The sequence below is a fragment of the Odocoileus virginianus genome, chromosome 16, assembly GCF_023699985.2.
Source record: "Odocoileus virginianus isolate 20LAN1187 ecotype Illinois chromosome 16, Ovbor_1.2, whole genome shotgun sequence".
Taxonomy (NCBI): Eukaryota; Metazoa; Chordata; class Mammalia; order Artiodactyla; family Cervidae; genus Odocoileus; species Odocoileus virginianus.
Window position 1 is genome coordinate 30,568,844 of NC_069689.1, and position 24,949 is coordinate 30,593,792.

Below are 24,949 nucleotides of genomic sequence, written 5' to 3' on the forward strand. Positions count from 1 at the left end.
AGATCCAAGGACTGAAAAGGACATTTTAAAGGCCTGAGCTGTGTGGCTTGGACTCTAGGATCAGGTTTGTTCACAGTCTTAACTGTCAATCCTTTCTTTTTAAGTCCTTTTTGGGATTATGCCTAGAAAGTGTTCTTCCTTTCTCCCCATTTATGCTGCTTTTATCTGTTTTTCTTTATATTTCAAATACCTCATTGGTCCACTTGCAATTTATTCTGGCTTTAAATTGTTATTTAATGTGTCCATTTGGAGGACACTAACATTTCATTTTATCATGTTTCCCATCTACCGCATCTCTTCGTTATTAAAATCTCTTGGTCTTTGTAAATTAGTAAAAATTACCACACATTTTCAAAGTTTACTGCCAGGTATTTTTGTTTGGTTTTTGCCATTGAAAATTGGATCTTTTGTCCATTATATTTTCTCACAGGTAACAGCTGGAGGAAAGCCAGTGATGTAAACAACTGTTGTATTTTATAACTCACTACTGTGCTGAACTTCAAGTTGTTACGGTTTTTCAGGCGACTTTCTTGGGTTGTCTTCCTGTTACCCGCAGGCAGCCCTTCTCCACTGGTGTCCAGCATACTGTGAATGTGTTCTTTCTGTTGTCTTTTTTGCTTCTTTTTCTCTAGAACTCTTCATTCTCCAAGTTTCAGTCCTTCAACCAGTCAGTGCATAGTCTCTTCCTCAGGGGAGAGTTCATCCACTTTTTAAAGTTTGCCTCAATGTTAATGGTTCCCAGTGTATTCTGAGCCTTGACTCTAATTCTGAATGTCTGAAAGCACCCTGGACTGTCCTAGGACCTTGAAATGTGCTTTTCTAAAGCTGAATAGGGACTTCCCTGGAGGTCCAGCCGTAAGACTCTGAGCTTCCACTGCAGGGGGCACGGGTTCTATCCTTAGGAGACTAAGATCCCACATACTGCACAGGACAAAAAAAGAAAAAAAATCAAAACCAAAAAAGCTCAGCAAAATAGTCTAGGATTCCTTTATTCCAGTTGTGATATCCACTTCCTGTGTAGTTTTGAGATTTAAAATTTTTCTTTGTTTTCCACTTCCACTTAATTAACAAATCTTGTTTTTTTTTAATCTTCCTTTCAAATGTCCCACATTTATATATCATTTCCTTCTAGTCATGCTGAGTCCAGGTCATATCTATCCCTTTTGAACCATTACTACCACTTGCCAACCGGTTTTCTTGCTCCCAGTCTCCTCTTCATTTGTTGGTTCATCAACATTAACTGAGCTCCTCTCTGCCTGGGATTGTGTCAGGTGCTAGGAATTTATGAACAAGGACCTGCTCTCAACGAGTTGAGATGAACAGGGAAAACAGGTAACCAAGCAATCACGGTATTGTGTGGTGTGTGCCATGGCACAGATGTAACACCGGAGTATGGAAAAGGAAGGACTCGGGACAGCTCTGGAGAAGAGGTAAGGCTTGAGCTGGGTCTTACAGAATTGGTATGAATTGGCCAGGAATTTAGCCCTCTGGGGTTTCTAACTCTGTTAGATCAAAAACTTATTTTGGAAAGTTTTTTTCTCTAAATGCTTGCCATGTATCTTATTTTTTTTTTGTATGAGACTTTAAGGTTCTTTAAGGGCTATTTTCACATTTCAGTCATTTTAATTCAGCATGGAATCAAATTTCAAGCTAACAAATGGCTAGATTTAGTAAGAAACAACTTCAGGTTTGTGCATGCGTGCTCATCTTCAGTCATATCTGACTCTTTGTGACCCCATGGACCAGGCTGCCAGGCTTCTCTGTCCATGGGATTCTCCAGGCAGGAACACTGAAGTGAGTTGCCCTGCCCTCCTCCAGGAGATCTTCCTGACCCGGGGTTCAAACCTGTGTCTCCTGCATTGCAGGCAGTTTCTTTACTCACTGAGTCACCTAGAAAGCCCAAATTTCAAGTATAAATTTGTTAGTCTTTCCCCCAGAGGATGAGATGGTTAGATAATATCACTGACTCAATGGCCATGAGTTTAAGCAAACTCTGGGAGTTGGTGAAGGACAGGGAAGCCTGGTATGCTGCAGTCCATGGAGTCGCAAAGAGTTGGGCACAACTTAGTGATTGAACAACCCCTTGCCACAGTTGTATAGTCGTATCCCCAATACTATCTAGATTGTTACGATAGGATTCTGGAAATCAACAAGTCTTTGATAGATTATGATGCCGTCTTAGCCCATCCACAGACCGGTAATCTGACAAACAGGTTTATTAACCCATTACAATAAGGGAGGCTATATACTAGAGGACCGGATAAAGTATAGAGTTAACACAGGATTTGAGGGAAGCGTGGAGATAAAATGTGAATGAAACAGTATTTTGACAGGCTGATAGCAAAAGAGGGCTCCCATGGCCAGTGTCAGGTTAAAGTGTTAGAGTGAGCTCAGGAGTGATGTTTCCTTGGAAACTAAAAGTTTAGGTGTGGAATACCATGTTCACAACTCCTTTCCTGAAGCTTTACACCGGGGTTGTAAATAAAGTCTACTTCTCTGTGTCAGAGTGACTTGGATGCTCAATCAATAATGGAATGTTTCATTTTTACAGATTTAATTTCAAATAGCAAAGTTTCTGCTGTTTAATAATTTTAGAGAACAAAAGCTTCCAGTGAGTAAGAAAGCAGGAGTCGTGCAAAGATGGGGGTGATCTGATACTCTACAACTGAAATTATCAGGGGAGAGATGCTTTTGTTATTTTGCACTGCCTTTTACTGTGTCTTGTTGGGGTCCTTTAATGGACCGGAACCTGGTGGTATGGAGTCGACGATAAGAAAGTAAAAAAGAGAGAGAGAGAGAGAGACAAAAAAAGACCCAGGGACCTAAGCTCGGATGGAGCAAAGGTGCTTTAATGATTTTTCTATGAGTATATATGGGCTGTGGTACAAGAAGCTTCTTTCGGGAATGATAGAGATCAGAAAACCAAACATACAGCAACCATTACCAAGGGAACAAGGGGTAGTTAGTCACAAGGTCAGGAGACAATCCATATCTCAAGAAAGGGCAAGGGGACTAAGCAGTTTTGTCCTAAGAGAATGTTTACTAAAGGAGACCCAAGCCTGCCTCACACAACGACCTCAGTCCCTGGGAGCAGCGTGCTGTTGCGCTTGAAGAGGGACAAAGGGCTCATGAGACAGCACGTAGGGATCCTCCCGTCAAACATTCCCTGACGGTGTCTGTTATCCTAGCCTGGGTAATGGCAAGACAGGTTTCAGATATTCTCAGTCCTACCAAATTGTGACTTTTTCAGTGCTCACATTATAATAAAGCAGGGTCTTTATTATAGACAAAAGGCAGAAAGGGGTCTGGGGAAGAGGGGCGCTCCTCTGTGAAGCCGGTGGTTGGGGGGCCCCCTTGCTCCTGGCATCAGCTGCGTACCTCTATAATATGGTATGTAATCATCTTTATGAGTCTGGGCTGTGAGCATCTTGAGTGCTGGGTTTCAAAGATCCGCTTTGTCCTCCCGGTTCTGGCCCACAGTGCTGAGTGAACTCTCAGGTGAGTCATCGGGGTTGCTCACCCCTAAGTTTTTACTGCTCTGCCACTTGCCGCAGCCAAGGTGGAGGTAGCAAGCACTACCTGTCACCTGAGCAGCGTGTCCCTAGAGTCCCTAGGACTGCAAAAGTGCTCTTGGCTCTCGTGTGGTTGATTAGTGAAGAATGGCAGGGAAGCCATTTGCATATATGTAAAAATCAGCTGACTTCTACAAAGCCTTAAGTCCTGTTCTGAACTTCTTGCAGAATCTCTGGCCCCACCTTTACAAACAAGGTGTGTAAAAACACCTTCTTTAGGTGTGGTACCAAAGTTCCCTTCAGGCACAGGCTGTTGAGTTGATGTTTTTCTGGAAGATCCTTATATATTAAAAAAATGCTAACAGGTATGCAACAGTCATGGATTCTTCAACTCACAGAGTTTAAAGGGAGCGGTCTCATATTTAAATGAACTCTTAGCTTCCTCAACTAACTTCATTGGTATGTGATCCATCCGTGCTGTCATAGGAGTAGCTAATTTGAGTCTCTTTAAAGGCTTTCAAGTTAAATCACTTTCTCTTGGGTTTTCAATTGCCTGGCTCTTGACCTGGGATTCCTGTGCACACATGTAATGGGCAGCTTTTACAAGGTCTAGGCACCCAGGCCGCAGTGATTTCCTTTTTCTTTTTTATTGTGGTAAGCTGCTTTCTAAAGTAACTTCTGCTTCTGGTTGAGAACTATTTTGTTGAATCAAATATAGCAGTCCCTGCTTATTAACTGTCTGTATCCACAGTGTAATCATGATATACCAGTTTCCAAGTTAGTTTTCCACTATATAAAAATATGATAAATAATTCATAGGGAGAATCACTGACAAAATATAGTTTGTACCTTCAGTAACTTTTATCTGGGGATCTCAAGAGAGCTCTTCACAGATGGTCTGGCCTAGCATAGAAGTGCATTTTGCCAATGTGCCTTGAATAAAAGAATAAACTTAATCTTTAGATAATGCATAAAGCTTTTGCTCTTTATCACAGCAAATGTTAGCATTTTTTAATTTTAAGAATCAAATGATGTTAAAATGCAACAAAAATCGTGTTCCCTGCCCCCAGCCATGCTGCTGCTACCCAAAGACATCTCTTTCTAATATAACTGTTTTTTTCTGGTATTCACTTCTATCTACATAATACGGTTATGCCATGGATTCTTGACTCATCAACCTTAGATCATGTTGTTTACTTTCTCTCTGGCCAGCAAGGACCTAGAACTCTCATACCCTGCCACCTCTCAGTATGAACGTAATGCAGGCTTTCTTTTTAATGTCAGTATTAAATGATTACATTAGTATGGCTGAAGTAAGCAGTGTAAGATGGTTATAGTTCTTCTACATTGTATTTTTCCTGAAGTTAAATTTTGCCTTTACTTCCTCTTTCCTGCAGGGTTGAAAGAAAGGGAAAGTCACTTGGCTTTTCAGGGTGGTGATGAGACCTGGTGCCAAACAGCTTCTTAAGCAGCCTTTTAACCAATTCTCTTGTCCCCAGCCTCTCATCTCACTCCCTCTGCCCTCCAGCAGAAGTCAGGATCCTGACATGGCCCCAAATTCTCAACTTTGGCTTTTCCTATATACAGGATACGGGACTTCCCAGGTGGCTAAACAGTAAGGAATCTGGCTGCAATGTGAGAGACCTGGGTTTGATCCCTGGGTTGGGAAGATCCCCTGGAGAAGGGAACAGTTACCCACTCTAGTATTCCTGCCTGGAAGATTCCATGGCCAGAGGAGCCTGGTGAGGTACAATCTATGGGGTCGCAAAGAGTCGGACACGACTGAGCAACTAACACTTTCTTACAGTTTCTTTCATTTTTTTGTACAGCATATATCATCATATTGAAACTACTTCAAGATTTTAAACAGAGAATATAGGTGTGTACGTGCATTCTTAGTTACTCAGCTGTGTCTGACTTTGTGACCCCATGTATTGTAACCCACCAGGCTCCTCTGTCCATGGATTTTCCAGGCAAGAATGCTGGAGTGGGTTGCCATTTCCCCGGGAGGGATCTTCCCGACCCAAGGATCAAGCCGTGTCTCCTGTGTTGTTAGGCGGATTCTTTGCTACTGAGCTACCTGGGAATATAGTAGTAATTTACTGTATCTTATACTGCTATATCCTAGTTCAGAATGTCACCTACTACCTGAACTGCATTTCACAAGTTATATTCTATTTAACCCTAGCATCTTGCCGAGTATTAATAAATGTTCTATAGCCACCAACACATCTATCACAACAGAGATGCTTTGGTCAAATGAGTTCGAGACACATTGGGTAGTGCAAAGTTAGATTTTTACTGCAGGACTTCTAGGAGAAGGCAGTGGCAACTCACTCCAGTACTCTTGCCTGGAAAAATGCCATGAATGGAGGAGCCTGGTGGGCTGCAGTCCATGGGGTTGTGAAGAGTCGGACACGACTGAGTGACTTCACTTTCACTTTTCACTTTCATGCATTGGAGAAGGAAATGGCAACCCACTCCAGTGTTCTTGCCTGGAGAATCCCAGGGACGGGGGAGCCTGGTGGGCTGCTGTCTGTGGGGTCGCACAGAGTCGGACACGACTGAAGCGACTTAGCAGCAGCAGCAGCAGCAGCAGCAGGACTTCTAAGAACAGCTACTGTGTATTATAACTCCCCAAGAAGACTGTCCTCCCCCACCTTTCTTTTGAGAATACCAGCATTTCTTGGAGCATGTTGAGCAACCCTGAACTGGGTCATTCAATAACTACCTATGGGATTTTCCCTGTCCCCATTCTCTTTTATCCTATATCTGTGATTTATATTGTTGCCACACTTTCCTAACCCACAAAGCCCATCTTGGCATTTCAGTTCTCAGAAAGCTTTCCTATTTTCAAGAAAAAATACAGTCCATTCTCAAGGTCCTCCTGTTTTGGCCATAACAGGTCTTCCTACCCAGTCTTCCACCATTTCCTAATGCATCTGCACCTTTCAGCCAACTTGATCATGAGTTTTACCTCAGGCCCAGAGAGTAACTGGGGAGTCCTGTCCCTGCTCTTCTCTCACGCTGAGTGCTGTACCCTTACTTATCACGTTCCACGAAGGCCTCCCTGATCCACTTCCTTCCCCAGGCGCTACTCACGTTGGAATATGTCATTCCCTTCATCTCTGCTCTGCCATTTTCTGTTGACTTAGTACGTTCAGCCTTGCAGCTTGTTGTCTCACTGGTGGAATCTAAGACCCCTCAGGGCATGACAATATCTTTTTTAAAATTTCATAATTCTAGCATGTGTACTGTATTAGGTAAATATTCAATGAAAGCTTATTAAAAAATTAGAAACAGAAGCACTCTTTGGAGATCCAACCTGAAACAATAAGAGATAACATTACTGAGGAGTTGATTCTTCAATTTCTAGGTTATCTGGCATGTTATTAATTTACCCTCATCAAGATGGCTTTTCAGTGGTTTCATCTCTTCCAGATCAGGGTAAAAGGAAACTGACAGTGAAATTACTCTAAAATTTTCTGCTATTTAGTAACTTAAACAATAAGTATTTAATTGCAAAAAAGGTTGAACTTGGGATTTTAGATTCCATTAATTTTATTCATATATTCCTACCTCTCACTGACACAGATAATCAAGGTCTAATTGTGTGTTGCTAGATACATCTTTTGTTTATTAAGCCACTGAAATCCTGGCTCCAAACTATTTCCCTCTGATACTCTAGCTGGGAGAGCATTGTAACCCTAAGGTCTAAAAGGAATCTTGGATTAGGTAGAGTTTATCTTTTAAAATTTGAGTGTCATAAATGAAAACACCCACAAAATTGAACTCTGATTGCTACTCAGATCAACATGGTTAAACTTGAAGTAGAACATTCATTAGGAAGAAAGATTTTATGCTAATTCAAAATAAAAAACAATGGTTAGTTCATCCTATAGGATGCTTGTTATAGTCAGGACAGACTGCTCAATACCCAGCATTGAGAAGATGTGGGTGGCAAGAGGATGGGCCTCCTGGTCCATCTTGGAAGCTGACTGGCTTCTTGAGAAGTTTCCTTCTGTGACATGGCCTTTCCTGGTTTTCTGTCTGTGTCTCTGGCCTCTCATTACTAGTCTTTCATTGATTTTTCCTCCTCTTTCTGACCTATATGTTGGATTGGAGGTCTCCTGGCTGTGGTCCCAGCCCTTTTTTCTGGGCTCTAGACAATTACATTCAACAGACCAAGCAGTTTCTCTCTCTCCTTTTTGAACTTTTTATTTTGTATTGGGGTTTAGCTGATTAACAAGGTTGTGATGGTTTCAGGTGGACAGCAAAAGGACTCAGCCATCCATGTACATGTATCCATTCTCCCCCAGACTCCCCTCCCATCCGGGCTCTGGCTTCTCTATCGTGATGTGTCGTTGGCATCTTAGACCCATTGTGGCTGTTCAGCTCCCCTTCTCTTCCCTCCCAACTCTGCACACTTTATCTGGATAACTTCTATTCATCTTTCATGCTTCACCTCTATTTTTCCAGCAAATACTGACTGAATGCCTACCAGGTGCTTAAATGTGCCATCCTCAGGGAAGCCTTCTCGGGTGTCACAGATCAGTTTAAGGAGCTCCTGTTATCAGGTAAACCATGTTCTTCCCATTGGAGCAGTTATCACTATGGAAGTTATAGAATTAAAAAATATATCTATCCTGCTAAAGTTAATATCCACAAGAGCATAGATAATATCTAATTATCACTGTGTCCTCCATGCCTAGAATAGTGCTTGGTTCATAATAGATGCTCAAGACGTGCAGAGTGCACGGATGTGAAATTTTTAATGCAGTTGCTTATAATTTTTTGAAGAAAGACAGCAACTGAAATGGAGTTTACAAAGCAGTGTTGACAAGGAAGCGGTTAGACCGTATGACTTTTGAAGTCCTATTCTATCCAGAGACTCTACGATTCTCAACCTCACATCCAAGTTACTGTAGACCACTGAGTACATTCTATGGTTATGCAAAACAAGCTCATGGTCAGAGTTGGGTGTGGTTAATTTGGGAATATTTCCTAATTCAAACAGATGAACTTAAAGCTCAACTTAGAGCAGAGATTCTTAGTCTGGGTACTATTGACATTTTGGGGCCAGATAATTCTTTGTATATGTGGGTGTCCTGTGCATTGTAGGATATTTTGCAGCATCTCTGGCCTCTACCCACTAGATACCAGGAGCAACCCTTTTAACAACCAAAAATGTCTCCAGATATTGCCAAATATTCCTTGGAGGGCAAAGTCACCTCTGAGTGGGAGCCACTGACTAACAGAAGGAGGATACATTGGCTTTCTTGGGAGAGAAGCTTTCCAGAGGACAGCATTTATGGAGGCTCTAAGTTGGGAATGAGCAAATCATGCCCAGGAAAATGGCAACATGCTCTTGGTTGGGATGGGAAGGGCCCTTCATCTGGGCAGTAGTTACATCCAGGGAAGTCTCTCAGACTAGACCTAGTGTTCCTCAGACTCGGGGAGGGGTGGGGGTAGGGATCACCCAGCTCAGTGCCTGCACAGCACATTGATGAAGTTCACAGCATGAACTGTTAGCTGGGCTGACCTGAGACAGAGGCGAAAAAGCTGGCAGAGAAGGCAAAAAATGCTTTGTACTTAGAATGATACCAGTACATCAGATTTTTGCATTTGCTAGTCATCAAATTTTTGTATCTTCTGATTCATATCTTTACTTCAGGCTGGGACAAGGAGAAGAAAGTGATCATTTCTGGCTTAATTAGTCATGACTATTAGGTATTTGGGGGCTTCCCAGGTAACGAATCTTCCTGTCAATGCAGGAGATGCAAGAGACGCAGGTTCGATCCCTGGGTTGGGAAGATCCCCTGGGAAAGAAATGGCAACCCACTCCAGTATTCCTGCTGGGAGATCCTATGGACAGAGGAGCCTTGTGGGCTACAGTCCGTGGGGTTGCAAAGTGTCGGACATGACTGAGCTACTGAACGTGCACAACTGAGCACATTAGTTATTTAAGTATAACACATTTTAAATATCTTTAAAATCAGGAGATGATATCACTGGAACTTTTATATTAAAAAAAGTCAAAGCATGACTTTCTGCCTGCAATATCCAATATAAGTATGCCATGCTGTTATCTTTTAAAATAATTTTATTCTTAATAGCACTGAGTTTGGGGAATTGTGTGCTTATTTAGCTCTGTGTGTGTGTGTGTGTGTGTGTGTGCACGTGTATGCTTGTTTTTCTGACGCTGTGTTGCTAAAATATTTTCAGAGCTCTTCATTCTTCTGTTTATTCCTTCTCCAACATTTGTTGAGAGTCTGCTTTGTCCCAAACACTGCTGGGCACATGAAGGTGAGGACACCGAGGTTCATCCTCCCGGAGCTCGGTGATTGGTGGGACAGCAGGGACCGCGCAGGCAGCAGGCGCTCTGGTGGAGAGTGCAGTGCTGGCGCCTTGTGTGGGGAGGGCGGGCTGCTGGGGGTCTGAAGGAGACAGTGAGGGCGCTGCAGGAGGAAGCTGTGGAGCTGCTCACTGAACGGTGAGCTGGGGTTTGCCAGGAGGAGCAGGAGTGAGTGCTCAGATGCTTCCTGGCAGAGGGGATAAAAATGCTTCTATGTAGGGAGGGAGTGAGAAGAGAGTGCCACAGAGAGCAGGGATGCTCTGTGGGCTAGGCGGTGGGGAGGAGACAGCAGGGCAGAAGCCTGAGGAGCCTCGCCTACCATGCTGAGGTGAAGAAAGTTGTGGAAAGGTTCTTGGAAAGTTGATTCTGGCAGTAGTGAGGAAGGACTGGCTTCAGGGACTAAATAGGAAGAAGTGTGAGGCTAATATACTTCTCTGCACAAACTGGATAGTGAGGGGGAAGGTGCTCAAGGGAATATGCACCCTCCTCCCTGAATTCCTAGAGGTACTAGAGGCACTTTTTTTAATTGAAGTATACTTGATTTACAATGTTATGTTAGTTTCAGGTGTACAATATAGTAATTCAGTTCATAAATACATATATATGTAATTATATATATGTGATTCTTTTCCATTATAAGTTATTACAAGGTATTGAATATAGTTCCCTGTACTCTAGAGTAGGACCTCATTATTGATCTATTTTATATATAGTAGTGTGTATCCTGTACACATGTTCTATAGGAACATAACAATTGAACATTTCTCATCAAGAAAATGACAACCTGGTTTCCCCATCACTGCCCAGTCAAATAACCTGTTTGTCATGGTGCACCTATCATCCATCAGCTAAGAATTAACCTGAGGTAGGGGCTGAGAAGGAAAGGGAGAAGGTGGCCAGGACAATGGAATCATTCAGTGGTTAGGCAAATGATTACAGATCTTGGTTAGTAATTTCAGGTGAAGGTAGGGGCTGAAGGAGTGGTCTAGGATAATTACTGTATTTCCAGTTTGGTCACTAGCTTTTAAAATTGCCTTCTGGGTCTTTTTATGAGGCCAAGAAGATCAGTTTCATTACTCTTTTACTCCATAGAGCATGAAAGAGACTCACTGGGTCATCTATTTTTACTTATTCCCTAGAGCGTGAGCCAGTTTGATAACCCACATGAGTGAGTGGGTTGTCCTCTGATTGAAATTGACTTTGAGATATTTACAAAAAGGATATGTTCAGTACTTTCAAGGATAAGGTTTACCCTTGGTAAGGATCTACATGAGCACACACTCAAGTTCTGTCCTGTAAAATCTTTTCTTCCCTTACCTAGGATGGGGAAAGCATTTCATAATTGGAGACATTTAGTGAGAACTCAGTCTCCAGCAGCACTGGTGTGCTTGGCATTCTGAAGAGACCAAAGCCTTCCATGTCCTCCGTGCCGCCGACCCAGGCAGTGTTCTGCCTGGAATGTCTCCACGTGTCATCCTTCTCCCCGTTTCTAACCGGGGAGCCAGAGACATCCTTCGAGGCCCAGGTGGAATGTCACCTCTTCTGCCTTCCTGACACCCTCACACCCCAAGCAGGAGAGTCACTGCCTCTTCCAGACTGTTTTCCCCAGTAGACTGTGCACTCTTTTAATGGAGGCCCCACCTGCCCACCTTCGAGTCACCGTCATTCACACACCTGGATTGAGCAGAAGTTTCATCCATTTGGTTGAATTATAGAGGATTCAGAAATGTGGTCCTGAACATTACATCTGCCTGGGAAGGCTGGGAACCAGAGCCCACCAGAAGGAGGCTGTGGGGGCCCAGCCAGGGGGCTGGACTGCTTGGCACCCGGCAGTAGCAACAGGTGGGCCCCAGGGAGAAGTGAGATGAAAGCCAGGTGAGGGTGGTGGTCAGGGCCAGGATTAGTGCCCCTGGAAGGCCTGGAGGGCCAAGGTAGACAGGGAGCAAGACTTGGAATTAGGTTGTGATGGTGGGGAAAGGAAAGGGGCTAGGGAGGACTCTTAGTGGTAAGAGTGAAGATGTTACCCAAAATGTGAGGAAAAAATCAAGAGCCCTACGGCTGGCGCACACTGCAACTGTTACTACGTTTTGAAAGAACAGGGAATCATTAAATTTGAGGACAGAATGCTGTACCACTCAAAAGGTGAGAGATGCCCCGAAATATGGAGTGCTTAGTTTTATGGGCTGGGTAATTTCATAGGCTAACAAGTAGGAGGATTATTCCAACTATTTTGGGGAACAGGCTGGATCTGTAGGATTTGAGCAACTGCCCACTTTTTGGCCTTTTATGGTTGGCCTCAGAACTGTCTTGGTACCTGTAGGTGTGTATTTAACATATGCTAATTTTTACAATGAGCATATAATGAGGCTCAAGATCTACTGGAAGCTGAATCTTCCACCACCCTGGGCTTCGTTGTTTCTAACCAGTATATGCTGTATCCTCAAGAGCCAAGTCATTCTTTAAGGGCTGTGCCTACCCCCTTCCCCCCTGTTTCAGTGGAGTAAATTGTAAATTTAATTTAAGCATTGTTACATGGCATTTCTTCTTTATCATATAAGCAGAAATAAAGGCTACACTTTGTCAGGCTCTGTCTTAATGTTTTAAATTATATAAAATCTTTAGGAACACATCCCTTGCATAAAAATACAACAGCCCTAAATCAATATCCTAAATCAAATTTTATTATTTTTTAAGATAAATTTCTTATGATTCTCTGAAGCCTTATTTTTGAATACTGGGAGAAAGATTTTTTTTTTTTCTTGTCTAACTCTGCTTATCTGAAGACTCTGAGAGAACTCTGACAGGTCTTCAGAGTGTGTTGACATTGGTTGAATTTCAGTATTAGTAGTTGGCTAGCAGATTTATTTTAGGAGAATACCAGAGATACCGATTCTTAGAACTTGTTAGGGCAATGTCAGATCATCAATCCAGCTTTTATTATATATATAATTTATAAAATTGTCATGAGATAACACGTAATGTGACAAAATGATACAGGGCAACTGCTTCTGGATACCTGGCCTGGGTGATACATGTTCCAGATGGGATTGAAATTCAGCAGTAGGAAGCTTGGTGTTCTAGCATTAATGACAGAAAATACTAATTAGTTTTAATGAGCAGATGTGCAATTTAAGCAAAGAGTTGGAAACCTCATCCACCTTAAGCTTTGCACAAGTTTTTCCAGGACCTTAAGTTGACTTGTTTATGTCTAGAATAAATAACACAGTTCAAAACTTATTTGACAATTTTCAGAGTCATATAAGGGGGATTTACAAAATGATTATTTCGTAGAATTCTGTCTTACAGGTGAACTGTTGGTCAGTTTAAATATCTCCCTAAGTAGCCAAATCTCTTGCCTGTGAATTTTAATTTTTTAAAGTTTTATTTTCTGGCCATGCCATGTGGCATATGGGCTCTTAGTTTTCTGACCAGGGATCAAACCTGCACCTCCTGCATTGGAAGCATGCAGTCTTAATCATTGGACCAGCAGGGAAGTCCCTGCCTGTGAATTTTAGACTTAAAAATTTCAGGCCCTAAAATTGATGATCACCTGTCAAAATAACTCACTTTTAGATTCTTCTACAGACAAAAATGATAAGAAAACCTTGGAATGTGGCCAAGATATCATTAAGTGACCTCACATCTAGCAGGAAGAGATTTGACAGATCCCCTTGGATTGGAGTTTGAAAGAACACACACACACACACACACACACACACACACACATGCTTGGGCTTTCCAAGTGGCACTAGTGGTAAAGAACCTGCCTTTCAATGCAGGAGATGTAAGAGACAAGGGTGTGATCCCTGGGTTAGGAAGATCCCCTGGAGGATGACATGGCAACCCACTCCAATATTCTTGCCTGGAGAATCCCATAGACAGAGGAACCTGGTGGGCTACAGTCCATAGGGTCACAAAGAGTCAGACCCAACTGAAGTGACTTAGCTTGCATGCATATATACACAGCAGGGTTTTAAAATTGTATTTATATATTTATATAGGGAGTTATAAAGACTACATAGAATGACACCACTGACAATGACAGTTATTTATTTGCAATATAAGGAAACTAAGTGTGAAATCATTATTCTATTTGTACTTGGAAAGTAGATTGAATTAGAGAAAGTAGGAGCTTAGAAAACATCACTATGAACAAAGCTAGTGGAGGTGATGGAATTCCAGTTGAGCTATTTCAAATCCTCAAAGATGATGCTGTGAAAGTGCTGTACTCAATATGCCAGCAGATTTGGAAAACTCAGCAGTGGCCACAGGACTGGAAAAGGTCAGTTTTCACCCCAATCCCAAAGGAGGGCAATGACAAAGAATGCTCAAACTGCTGCACAATTGCACTCATCTCACACGCTAGCAAAGTAATGCTCAAAATTCTCTAAGCCAGGCTTTAACAGTACGTGAACCGTGAACTTCCAGATGTCCAAGCTGGGTTTAGAAAAGGCAGAGGAACCAGAGATCAAATTGCCAACATCCTTTGGATCATCAAAAAAGCAAGAAAATTCCAAAAAAAATCTACTTCTGCTTATTGATTATGCCAAAGCCTTTGACAGTGTAGATCACCACAAACCGTGGAAAATTCTTAAAGAGATGGGAATACTAGACCACCTGACCTGCCTCCTGAGAAATCTGTATGCAAGTTAGGAAGCAACAGTTAGAACCGGACATGGAACAACAGACTGGTTCCAAATTGGGAAAAGAGTACATCAAGGCTGTATATTGTCACCCTGCTTATTTACTTTATATGCAGAGTACATCATGAAAAATGCTGGCCTGGATGAAGCACAAGCTGAAATCAAGATTGCAGGGAGAAATATCAATAACCTCAGATATGCAGATGATACCAGAAAGTGAAGAGGAACTAAAGTGCCTCTTGATGAAAGTGAAAGAGTAGAGTGAAAAAGCTGGCTTAAAACTCAACATTCAGAAAACCAAGATCATGGCATCTGGTCCCATCACTTCATGGCAAATAGATGGGGAAACAATGGAAACAGTGAGAGACTTTATTTTCTTGGGCTCAAAATCACTGCACATGGTGACTGCAGCCATGAAATTAAAAGACACTTGCTCCTTGGAAGAAAAGTTATGAGTAATCTAGACAGCATATTAAAAAGCAGAGTCATTACTTTGCCAGCAAAGGTCCATCTAGTCAAAGCTATGTTTTTTCCAGTAGTCATGTATGGATGTGAGAGTTGGACCACAAAGAAAGTCGAGTGTTGAATTGATGCTTTTGAAATGTGGTGTTGGAGAAGACTCTTGAGAGTCCCTTGGACTGCAAGGAGATCAAACCAGTCCATCCTAAAGGAAATCAGTCCTGAATATTCATTGGAAGGACTAATGCTGAAGCTGAAACTCCAATACTTTGGCCACCTGATGCAAAGAACTGACTCATTGGAAAAGACCCGGATGCTGGGGAAGATTGAAGGCAGGAGGAGAAGGGGACAACAGAGGATGAGATGGTTGGATGGCATCACTGACTTGATGGACATGAGTTTGAGCAAGTTCTGGGGTTGGTGATGGACAGGGAAGCCTGGCGTGCCGCAGTCCATGGGGTTGCAAAGAGTCAGACACAACTAAGCGACTGAACTGAACTGAGGAGCTCTTAATGTGAGACTTAAGTGAGGCTTCTGGTTTACATTCATTTGCTGAAGAGACTTGCAGGTTTGCAACAGTGGGCAGCTGAAAGAGTACTTTTGGCTCTTATTTTTGGATCTACCTTCAGGACCCCTCCCTTCCAGCTCAACACTGCTCGCTCCACCTCCGTCTCCTCCGCTTTCTCCACCTCCCCAGTCTCCTTGCTCCCTCAGCCTCAAACTTCTCAAGCTGCAGTCTCCTTTGAGGTCATTTCCTTCCACCATCTGGGTCTCCTTCCCTCAGGCCCCCTCTACCCGCTCTGACACACAATTGGTTGGTTGGTCTGGGTCTTTGGATGACCTCTGCTTGGAGGAAGGTAAGATTGTATCATCCTTCTAGTCCCACAAACCTGTGGACAGCATTGGGACTGGAAGGAAGGGAGCAGGGCACAACCATTAAAAGGATGACACAATCATTAAGAACAGAATACAACATAAACTGGTTAGAACTGGTTAAGACCGAGATGGTGGAAGATTCACCTTCCAGTAAACCTTGAGCTTCATTATACACTCATTGTAATACATTAGCATAAGCTAAATACATACACACAGGTGCCAAGACAGTTCCTAGGCCAGCCACAAAAGACCAAAAAGTGCACAGTGGCTCAAATCCTGGAAATCCCATTCCTTCCCCAAAATGTTAAAAGTTGGAATAATCCTCCCACTCATTACAGTACGAAATTAACCAGCCTGTAAAAACTAACCATTTCCACACCTTGGGGCTTCTCAGACTGCCCAGACTCTGCCTATGGAGTGTGTTTCTGTCTAAATCAACTTGCTTTCTTTTACATTGACTCCCTTTAAATTCTTTCCTGTGACAAGCCAAGGACCCTCACTTGATGGCCCATCCCAGGACTCATCCAACACCTGGGACCTGGTCATCCTCTTGCACCCCATTTTTCTGCAACAGCATCAAGAGATGTGCCCTTTGAAAGACAGCAGGTTTTTGTTTCCTTGAGGACTTGAGGTCACAGTGGGGATGAATGGGGCTGATGGTGCAGCCTTTGTGTTTGTGGAATAAGCCCCTCGCTTCCTGCTGCTCACTTCCTAGGAAACCACAGAGAGCGCTGGCATCTGGACTTCCTGTCGGCTGATGCCAGGGTTCCTGATCTACTAGGGCCACTGCATCCTCTCCTTGGCATTCCTAGTGTCAAAAAAGATGGGAGTATTAGAAATCAGTCTTTGATGCCTAGTGCATAGTAAGAATTCCATAAGGATTTGCTAAATGTATGCATGAATGAAAAAAATGTCACGGTTAAATCAACTTTCTTGTAGCTTCTTTCTGTTGAATCAAATTACTTGCCATATTTAAACCAATTGGTAAAGCGTATTTGCTTTTACATATAACTTTGCTGAAAGTGAAAGTTGCTCAGTTGTGTCGGACTCTTTGCACCCCCATGGACTGTACAGTCCATGGAATTCTCCCTGGGCAGACTGCTGGAGTGGGTAGCCGTTCCCTTCTCCAGGGGATCTTTCCAACCCAGGGATTGAACCCAAGTGTACTGCATTGCAGGCAGATTCTTTACCTCTGAGCCACCAGGTCCTGAGGGAAACCCCAAAGTGAATCCTACCCCATTTGGAAGCACATGCATTTGCTGAACTCTATTCTTATTCCATAGAAACAATCCATTTGAACAAACTGTGTATGGAGGAAGTGTTGATAGTCATCCTATTATGAATGTGAACTTTCTGCTTTGTGCCGCTCCATATTTGCTGTAGTAAAAATGCACAAGAATGGTACCAAGCCCTTACTGTGTTTTGAGACATTGTGCAACATGTTTGGAGGGTTTTCCTTAGTTTATACTCATTGACTAGCCTTGCTTGACCCCTTTCCTCTCCTCTCCGCACCAAGCCACCAGACCAGCACTTTCTCTACCCTCAGAACCAGCTCTCACCTTTGCTGACCCCAGAGCCTCTGCTTCTCATCCTCTCATTTTCTTTTTCCTTCATGCACAGATGATAACCTCATTGCTCCTGGCACAGCTCAGCCACCAGAGGCTCTGCTCAGCCCCTGCAGGAGGGGCTTGGGTCCAGAACATGGAGGTTACTGTGGCTACTGGTCCAGAAATATTGTGAAAACCTAGCAGGCAGGATGAACCCCACATTTCCTTGCCATGTGTGGCTCTAGGTGACCTGCCCTACCACTCCTACAGCCCCTGGGGAAGAAAGCACCCACTGCAGTTTTAAACGAAATTGTAACATTCTTTCCATGGGACACAGGGACATGTTTCTCACTAGATGATAAACTTTGAGGGCAGAGGTCACATTGCATTGGTCTTTCTGTAACCCAGCATTGGCACAGCTGCCATATTATGGGCGGTCAGTGAATGGATTGGTGAACTACTGAGTCATTTTAACTGAAAAGATGGTTTAAGTGAAAACTTGCAGGATGCAAACAAGTTTCTTGAAAATTCTCTTCTCTTGCCATTCTCTTCTCATAGGCTGCAGGTATTTTCAGAATGAAAAGTTTTCAAGCAGAAGTAGGCAATAGTAGTTGATAAGGAAAATCTGGATGACAATGGCCAGGTCATCATCATTATAAGAGTGAGACTGTGTGCAGATCCTACCAAAGGAGGCAAATCTAAGATACTTGGGGCCGAGACAGGGACTTTGCTGGTGGCCCAGGGGTGAGTCCTCCAAGCTTCCACTGCAGAGGGCAGGAAATCACTCCTTGATTGGGGAACTAAGGTCCCCCATGCAGCTCCACCCCCCACCCCCAGGCCCCCCCAAAAAAGAAAAAAAATGATGCTTGGTAGAATGACTCCATATTACTCTCAGGGAGAGAAGTCAGGGGTGGGGTGGGGAGAAGACAAGGGTATTAAAACTGGTATATAGTTTCTGGCCTGGAGATCAAAGTACCTCAACACCACTTCAGTCCTGCTGTGTCCACACTGATGTTTCTGGAAGCCGGATCTGCAGGTTGGCCTGGCCCATGTTGCTGTTAGCACTGCCTCCCTAGGGTACCAGTTCCCATCTTCCCATTCTGCTCTGACATTTCTTTCTTCCAGACACATTCCTGCACCAAGCCCTCCTTGCCAACCCTCTTTTGGGCAGGTTCTCCTTTCCCATATAAACAAAGTCTCTACTGTTGACCTCACCGTGAGCACTCCACCTCTCCTCTGCCCTCTGTGGAAGAGCCTATCTCCCCTCTGCTGGAGGCAGAGGGGGTTGGCCTTCTTGGCCTTCTTACTGCTTCCTAAGAGAGACCACATGCCCTTGGGCTTTGCCCGCTCCATTCCACTTCTCTCTGGAGCTTTCTGTGCACTCCCTGAAGTCTTTGATGTTTGGTCTCCAGTTTTTTCCTCTCTGCCCTTAGTCCTGCCACCATTCTAGACAACTTCAACTTTCATGTGCCCAGTCCTGCCGACACCATTGGCCATGACAGTCCCTTCCTTCCCCTCCACCCTACTCTGGCTGCCTGTCCCGCGGTTACAGCTCGTGCCTGTCCTTGCCTTATCTGGCCCATCTCTGTGATCTCAAGCTTTGGCAGGATATTCGGCAGGATGTCCCCTCTGGGACAGAAGCTCTCCCACTGTATGCTCCTATAGTTCCCAACTTTGCACAGCTCTTGACAATCACATTTTTACTATTCTGCATTTACTTCCATCTCTGATCCAATTCTCACAGCCCTTACACCAATGATTCTCTTCCCACCAACCTTCTTCCTTCTGGGTACTCAGTCAGCCAGACTCCACCCTGGAGCAGGACTCCTAATTCATCCTCTCTGGTTCCATCCATGGGTCCCATGGCTTGCTGCTGAAACTGATGTGCTTTTTCTGTCCAATGATCCCTCCTCAGGTTTAGGAAATTTCTCCCATTACCCCTTTTCCTTTTCTAACTGTTTACCTCAACATCTTGCTCACTTTCTACAGAAGCCTTACTTTAAAGTCCTTTCTGCTTGATTGAGACTAAGGCTGTCAAGTAGAGAGTTCCTTAACTTACTCTTCCATGTTCAGGTCCATCTGGCTCCCTTTTTCCCCTCTTAGGAAAAGAGCTACCAATTCCTGTTTATTAAGACTTTAGATTTGCACCCTCCTCCCCGCCCCCACCATTCCACCATTTTCACTTGTATCTTTACTCTAAGCTCATAAACTTACTCACACTTTCCCATCTGAAAATCAGACTAAACAAAAAACCCTCATCATCCTCCCTCTCCTTCCTGTAAAGATAAGTCTGATCTGATTTCTTCTTTTGTTATCTCTCATTCCCTCTCTAATCTGGTTTCTGCCCTCATCACTCCACAATGAATGAGTCATCAGTTGAGCCCCATGTGGGCAAAACAAATTGGCAAGTCCCTTCCTCCTTTTCTTGTCCTCCCTGAGGTATTTGACCTGCTGGTTGTTGCGGGGAGCCAGCCTGACTGCTCAGGCTCCTTCTTGGCTCTGAGAGAGATCAAGAGGTCCCTCTCTGTCCCGCCACCCCTGATTTATTAAAGCACAGGTTGGCCTTTCTCACCTCCCTCAAGGAAATTGCTGTAGCGATCTTTCACCTGTTGCTGATAAACTCGTCATGATTGAAGCCTGTTTTCTATCCAGTTAATGTTCTATTGATTTCAGTTGGGTGCTAGGGTGATGCTTTACTGATCTTAAGTGGAAGAATTTAAAACACCTGTGCCTGTAGCTCTGCACATATGCAAACCTTTGATCTATTAGCAACTCCTGTTAGCATATATATAGGTGTGGTATTCTTCAATAAAGTTGGCAGAGTCAGACGCAAGCTGACTCTGTCCCTCTCAACCCCATTTTTCTAAGTCTTTCTAAGTCTGTCTAAGTCTTATTTTTCTCAGGTACTCTGGTAATTGCGTTCTCGACCAGTTCGTTTGCCGGCAGGCTCCGGCAAGAGTGGCGCCCGAACAGGGACGTGGGCGGATTCCAGCGTACAGCCACCCGAAGACCGAAGGTTCTCGCGCGGGAGGTATTTGCGAGTTCAGGCATTGTGGATGATTGCGGGTGGAGAGGGTATAGTTGAGAGTAAAACTCATGGGGCAAAATAGTAGTAGATAGTTCTTTGTTTCTATGTTAAAAATTATGTTAAAAGCTAGAGGAGTTTTTGGTGTCTAAACGGAAACTGGAAAGATTTCTTGCTTTCATAGAGGAAACTTGTCCTTGGTTCCCGGAGGAAGGAACTGTTAACTTGGAAACTTGGGCAAAGGTGGGAGAACAAATTCAAACTGCTTATACTCTCCATGGGCCAGATAGGGTTCCTCTTGATGCTTATTCCCTATGGACTTTGTTTGAACCCAGAACACGAAAGCAAGAAACTTGAAACAGCTTTGAAACTTATAACACCCAAATGTTCGAATATTCCCCAGAGGGTAGCAGAGCACATATATGACTCCCCAGTAATTCCAGGTCCTAGAAAAAATGCTGAGACTATTGTTCTCAAGCAAGATTCTGATTCAGAACTCTCCCCTGAAGACCCAGATGATTTAGAAGAGCAGGCTTTTGAGTATGAGGGTTTAACAGATTATATAAGAATTTGTGCTGACATTGGCCCTTCCTATCTTCAGGAATTGTCTATGGTTGCTGCTATCCAGGGAAATACTGTCAAGGAAGTTCTATATCAACAGACTAAGAACAAGGGTAGTGTGAAAAAGGGAGGGCCTCCCAGCAGTTGCTTTTCATATGGACAACTGGGACATCGTATGGCCCAATGTCCTAAGAAAAATAATTTAGATAGTACAAAGAATCCTGATGTATGCCCCAGATGCAAAAAAAAAAAAAAAAAAAAGGAAAACATTGGGCCAGGGACTGTAGATCAAAAATGGATATAGAAGGCAAACCTCTTCCTCCACAGTCGGGAAACTGGGTGAGGGGCCAGCCTCAGGCCCCAGAGCAATGTTCCAAAAGGATGAATCAAGGGTTACTTCCCCAGCAGGGGTTAGGAAGAAATAATCAAGGTATTACCCAACCAGTTATGCCTATTTCTAAACCTTCCAGATCTGGATTAGGTTGTTTTTAACGGGGGCTATTGATTCTCCTGTAATCGATGCAGACCCAATCAGTTGGAAAACTGATAAACCTGTCTGGGTTGATCAGTGGCCCCTGACTAAAGAAAAAAATTTCTGCAGCTGAGCAATTGATACAGGAGCAGTTGCAATTAGGATATATTGAGCCATCCAACTCCCCTTGGAATTCCCCCATATTTCTTATTAAAAAGAAGTCCGGCAGGTGGAGGTTGTTACAAGACCTTTGCAAAGTTAATGAAACTATGGTGGTTATGGGACCACTCCAGGCCAACTTGCCCTCACCTGCTGGGATACCACGTGCAACCTATAAAATAATTAAAAGATTGTTTTTCTGCTTTTGTGGTTAATAATACTTCTTTTTCCTGGCAGACTGGATATATCTTCGCTCAAGAAGTCGAACTTTCAGTGGTTCACAAAGTCTGTTTTCAATATCTCTTACAGCCTTTTAATTTGTTTAATCTTGTTCTGTTTGTCCTCAATTTCTTCCAGTCCCTCATCTAGGTGTCAACCCTCATGGACTCTTACTTAATCACCTTTGACAGATGGATGTATGGAAAGACCCATTAGACAATTCATGGCATGGTCCGGATCCAGTGTTAATTTGGGGGAGGGGTTATGTATGTGTTTTTCCACAGGATGCCAAAACACCGCGCTGGCTCCCAGAAAGGCTGGTACACCAGACGGAGAAGATCACTGAACCAGCAACTGAGTCGGCTGTCTCTACAACAGAGAAATGCATTCCCGACAGATCAGCAGATGCATGAGTTCATCTTACAAGCAAGAAGGATGGCAGCTGACACTGCTCAACCCCGATCTGCTCTGGCCTATATTGTTCTTACATTAGCATGTGCAGTAATTAATCAAGCTTTCCCCCAGTGCTCTTGATCGATTTGAAGGTGATTATCATCAAGTTTGGGATGAATATTTCTGGACGACCCCTGAAAAAGGACAGCTACTGACCCCTGCCAACATTTGCTGGGAGCAAAAGACTCATATACCGACATTTGAAGGCTGAACACTCCCAGGAAACCTGATGAAACATATGGGACTGTTACTTTCCTATAAATGTAAAATTGTGATAGATGTGACGTTTGATACTAATAAGTCCTTTGTGTGGCCTGGGTCAGACTGGGAAAATAGTCCTAGTATAAGATGCGTAGCCCCAAATAACACTTGATGGATTTGTGAATACAACCTTTGGTTCTTGCATTTGTCAATGCCTATCTGAAATGATATATAAAAGATTGTTGATGTTTTCCCATTTGCAAAAGCAGCCATTTCCTTTGAGGGAGATATAAAGGCCAACCTGTGCTTTAATAAATCAGGGGTGGCGGGACAGAGAGGGACCTCTTGATCTCTCTCAGAGCCAAGAAGGAGCCTGAGCAGTCAGGCTGGCTCCCCGCAGGTTGTCCCTTCCTCCTTTGGCTTTGCCTATTTGTCTAGTCCTCTTTGCTGTCAAATCTGTTAGTTCCTTCTGAGTTCCCTTTATTGGCTCCCTTTGGACTTTCGTCTCCTAAATGCAGAGTTGCTGCAGTCTGCCCTTCCCACTCTGATTGCTTTCCCTGGCTGCCCCGTCTGCAATCATGGCTTCAATTACCAGCATGTACTGAAAATCCACGTGCCTCTAGCTTCTTTTCAGGCTTCTCTACTGAGTTCCAGATCCATGTGCCCAATTGCCCCCTGTATACCTCCATTTAAATGTCACTCAGGTACCTCAGATTCAGCCTCTTCCTAACAGCATTCATATCTTTTCAGCCAGACTTTTCCTCTTGGACTCTTTGTGCATATTGTCATTGTCCAGGAACCCAGCCTCTTTTCACCACTTCTAGTCAGTCATCAACTGTACAGAGATGCGGTGGAGGTGGGGGTTATGTTCACCGGAATCCTAGGGAAGCTGAGGGATGGAAATTAACTTGCTGGGGCTGCTCTCCTGAAGAGAAGCAGGGGACTGGGGAGCTACATACAGTGGGGAGGACCACGTGGTAGGAATGGCACTTAGAGACTTTGTGTAAACTTAACCAAGCATCACCAAGGGCTGAGATATTTGGAGTTCTTAGAAAGGAACAGAGTTTGCCTGCCCAAACAGGTCTGAAGAGATAGCTCAGGATCAGAGAGAGAGAGAGAAGCCCAACACAGAAGATTCAGAAGTGGGAGAGACAAGAGTACTCAGATTTCTCAAGGATAAGGAGGCCCCAAGTGAGTGTGGTTTATAGTATACTTTTACAGTTTCTACCTCTTAAGGTCTCCAACTGGATCTTCTTTTCCTCCAGTCTACTGCTAATACCCATGTCTTGTCCCAAAAGCAAATCTTAATAAGCTATTGGTTCTTTTAACTTTTGGACAGCAAGTTAAACACTCTTTAGCTCCTCAAACAAGGTCTTTTAGGTTATAGTCCCTGGTTACTATCTACCTCTTGCTGCTATCTACACTATTTTCCTTTTCTTTTCAGCCACAGGGAAGTTCTTCCAGCTCTTTAAAAACACCAGCCATTTATATAGGGGATCCATAGTTCCGTGTTTGTAATATCCACTCCAACCCATTCATCCTCCCATTTCTACTTTTCCTTTAATACTCAGCTCAAGCTGAGTATTTCCCCGAAGGCTTTTACAACCCCAATGTGATTTTTCCTGGATGATAATAGCATCCTACACAAAACATAAAAATACCCTTTACCACATCTCACTGTAATCAATTAACTTGTTTCTCTTCCCTGGTAGTTACTGGGTACTTTATGAAGGCAGATTTCAGTCTATCTGGCTTTCTATACCCACTATTTAGCTCTTGAACAGTACTTGATATTTCTAAATAAATGTCAACCATCAAAACTTTAAAGTGTAGCAGAAAGCTACTTAACCTATTAATATAAACCTTTTAACATTTAAATAGCAGGCCATTTAATCGTATCGTTTCACATGTTAATCGTGCATCTTCGTTCCTGAAGGTGTGTGTGACGTCGGGGTGCATTTGTCAGTGGGAAAATCTGAACATTTAAGAGCGCATCTCCAGGAAGTATCTGCCCCACCGACGGATCTCAAGCAATCTGTCATCTGCAGAATCAACCAGATCAGCGTCCTTCTCCCGGCCTTGACCTACAGGGCACCTACAGCTACTAAGAGAAGTGGGCAGACACTTCTTCACAGATGCCTTTTGTGACCTCCTTGAGTGGGGGATGTTCGCCTCCACACTCGGAGCATCTTATTCTCTCCCTCTGCACCGATCACAGCTTTAATTGCATTGGTGTGATGAATGCCTGTCTCCCTCTCTAGATCGTAAACTGCACGAGTTAAAAACCCTAATATGTTCCTATTCAACTTGTAATGCCCGAGCCCATAAGGACGCCTAAGGCGTCACTGCTATGCCACAGTATTTCTGCGACCGGCGTTTCTGGGCCCTAGTAGGGGCGCCCGCCCCCGCGCTCGAGCCGGCGGGCAGTACGGTCCCGCCCACCAACGGCCGGCTAGGGCGAGGCCCC

General features: G+C 43.7%; 1 long non-coding RNA gene across 1 annotated transcript; it reads left to right on the plus strand.

Moving 5' to 3' along the window:
- The first annotated feature begins 10,389 nt into the window (after positions 1-10,389).
- On the plus strand, positions 10,390-24,724 carry LOC139038723 (uncharacterized). The gene is made up of 2 exons (XR_011491822.1): positions 10,390-19,846; positions 22,883-24,724. It is a non-coding gene; the product is annotated as an uncharacterized lncRNA (long non-coding RNA).
- Positions 24,725-24,949: the final 225 nt, after the last annotated feature.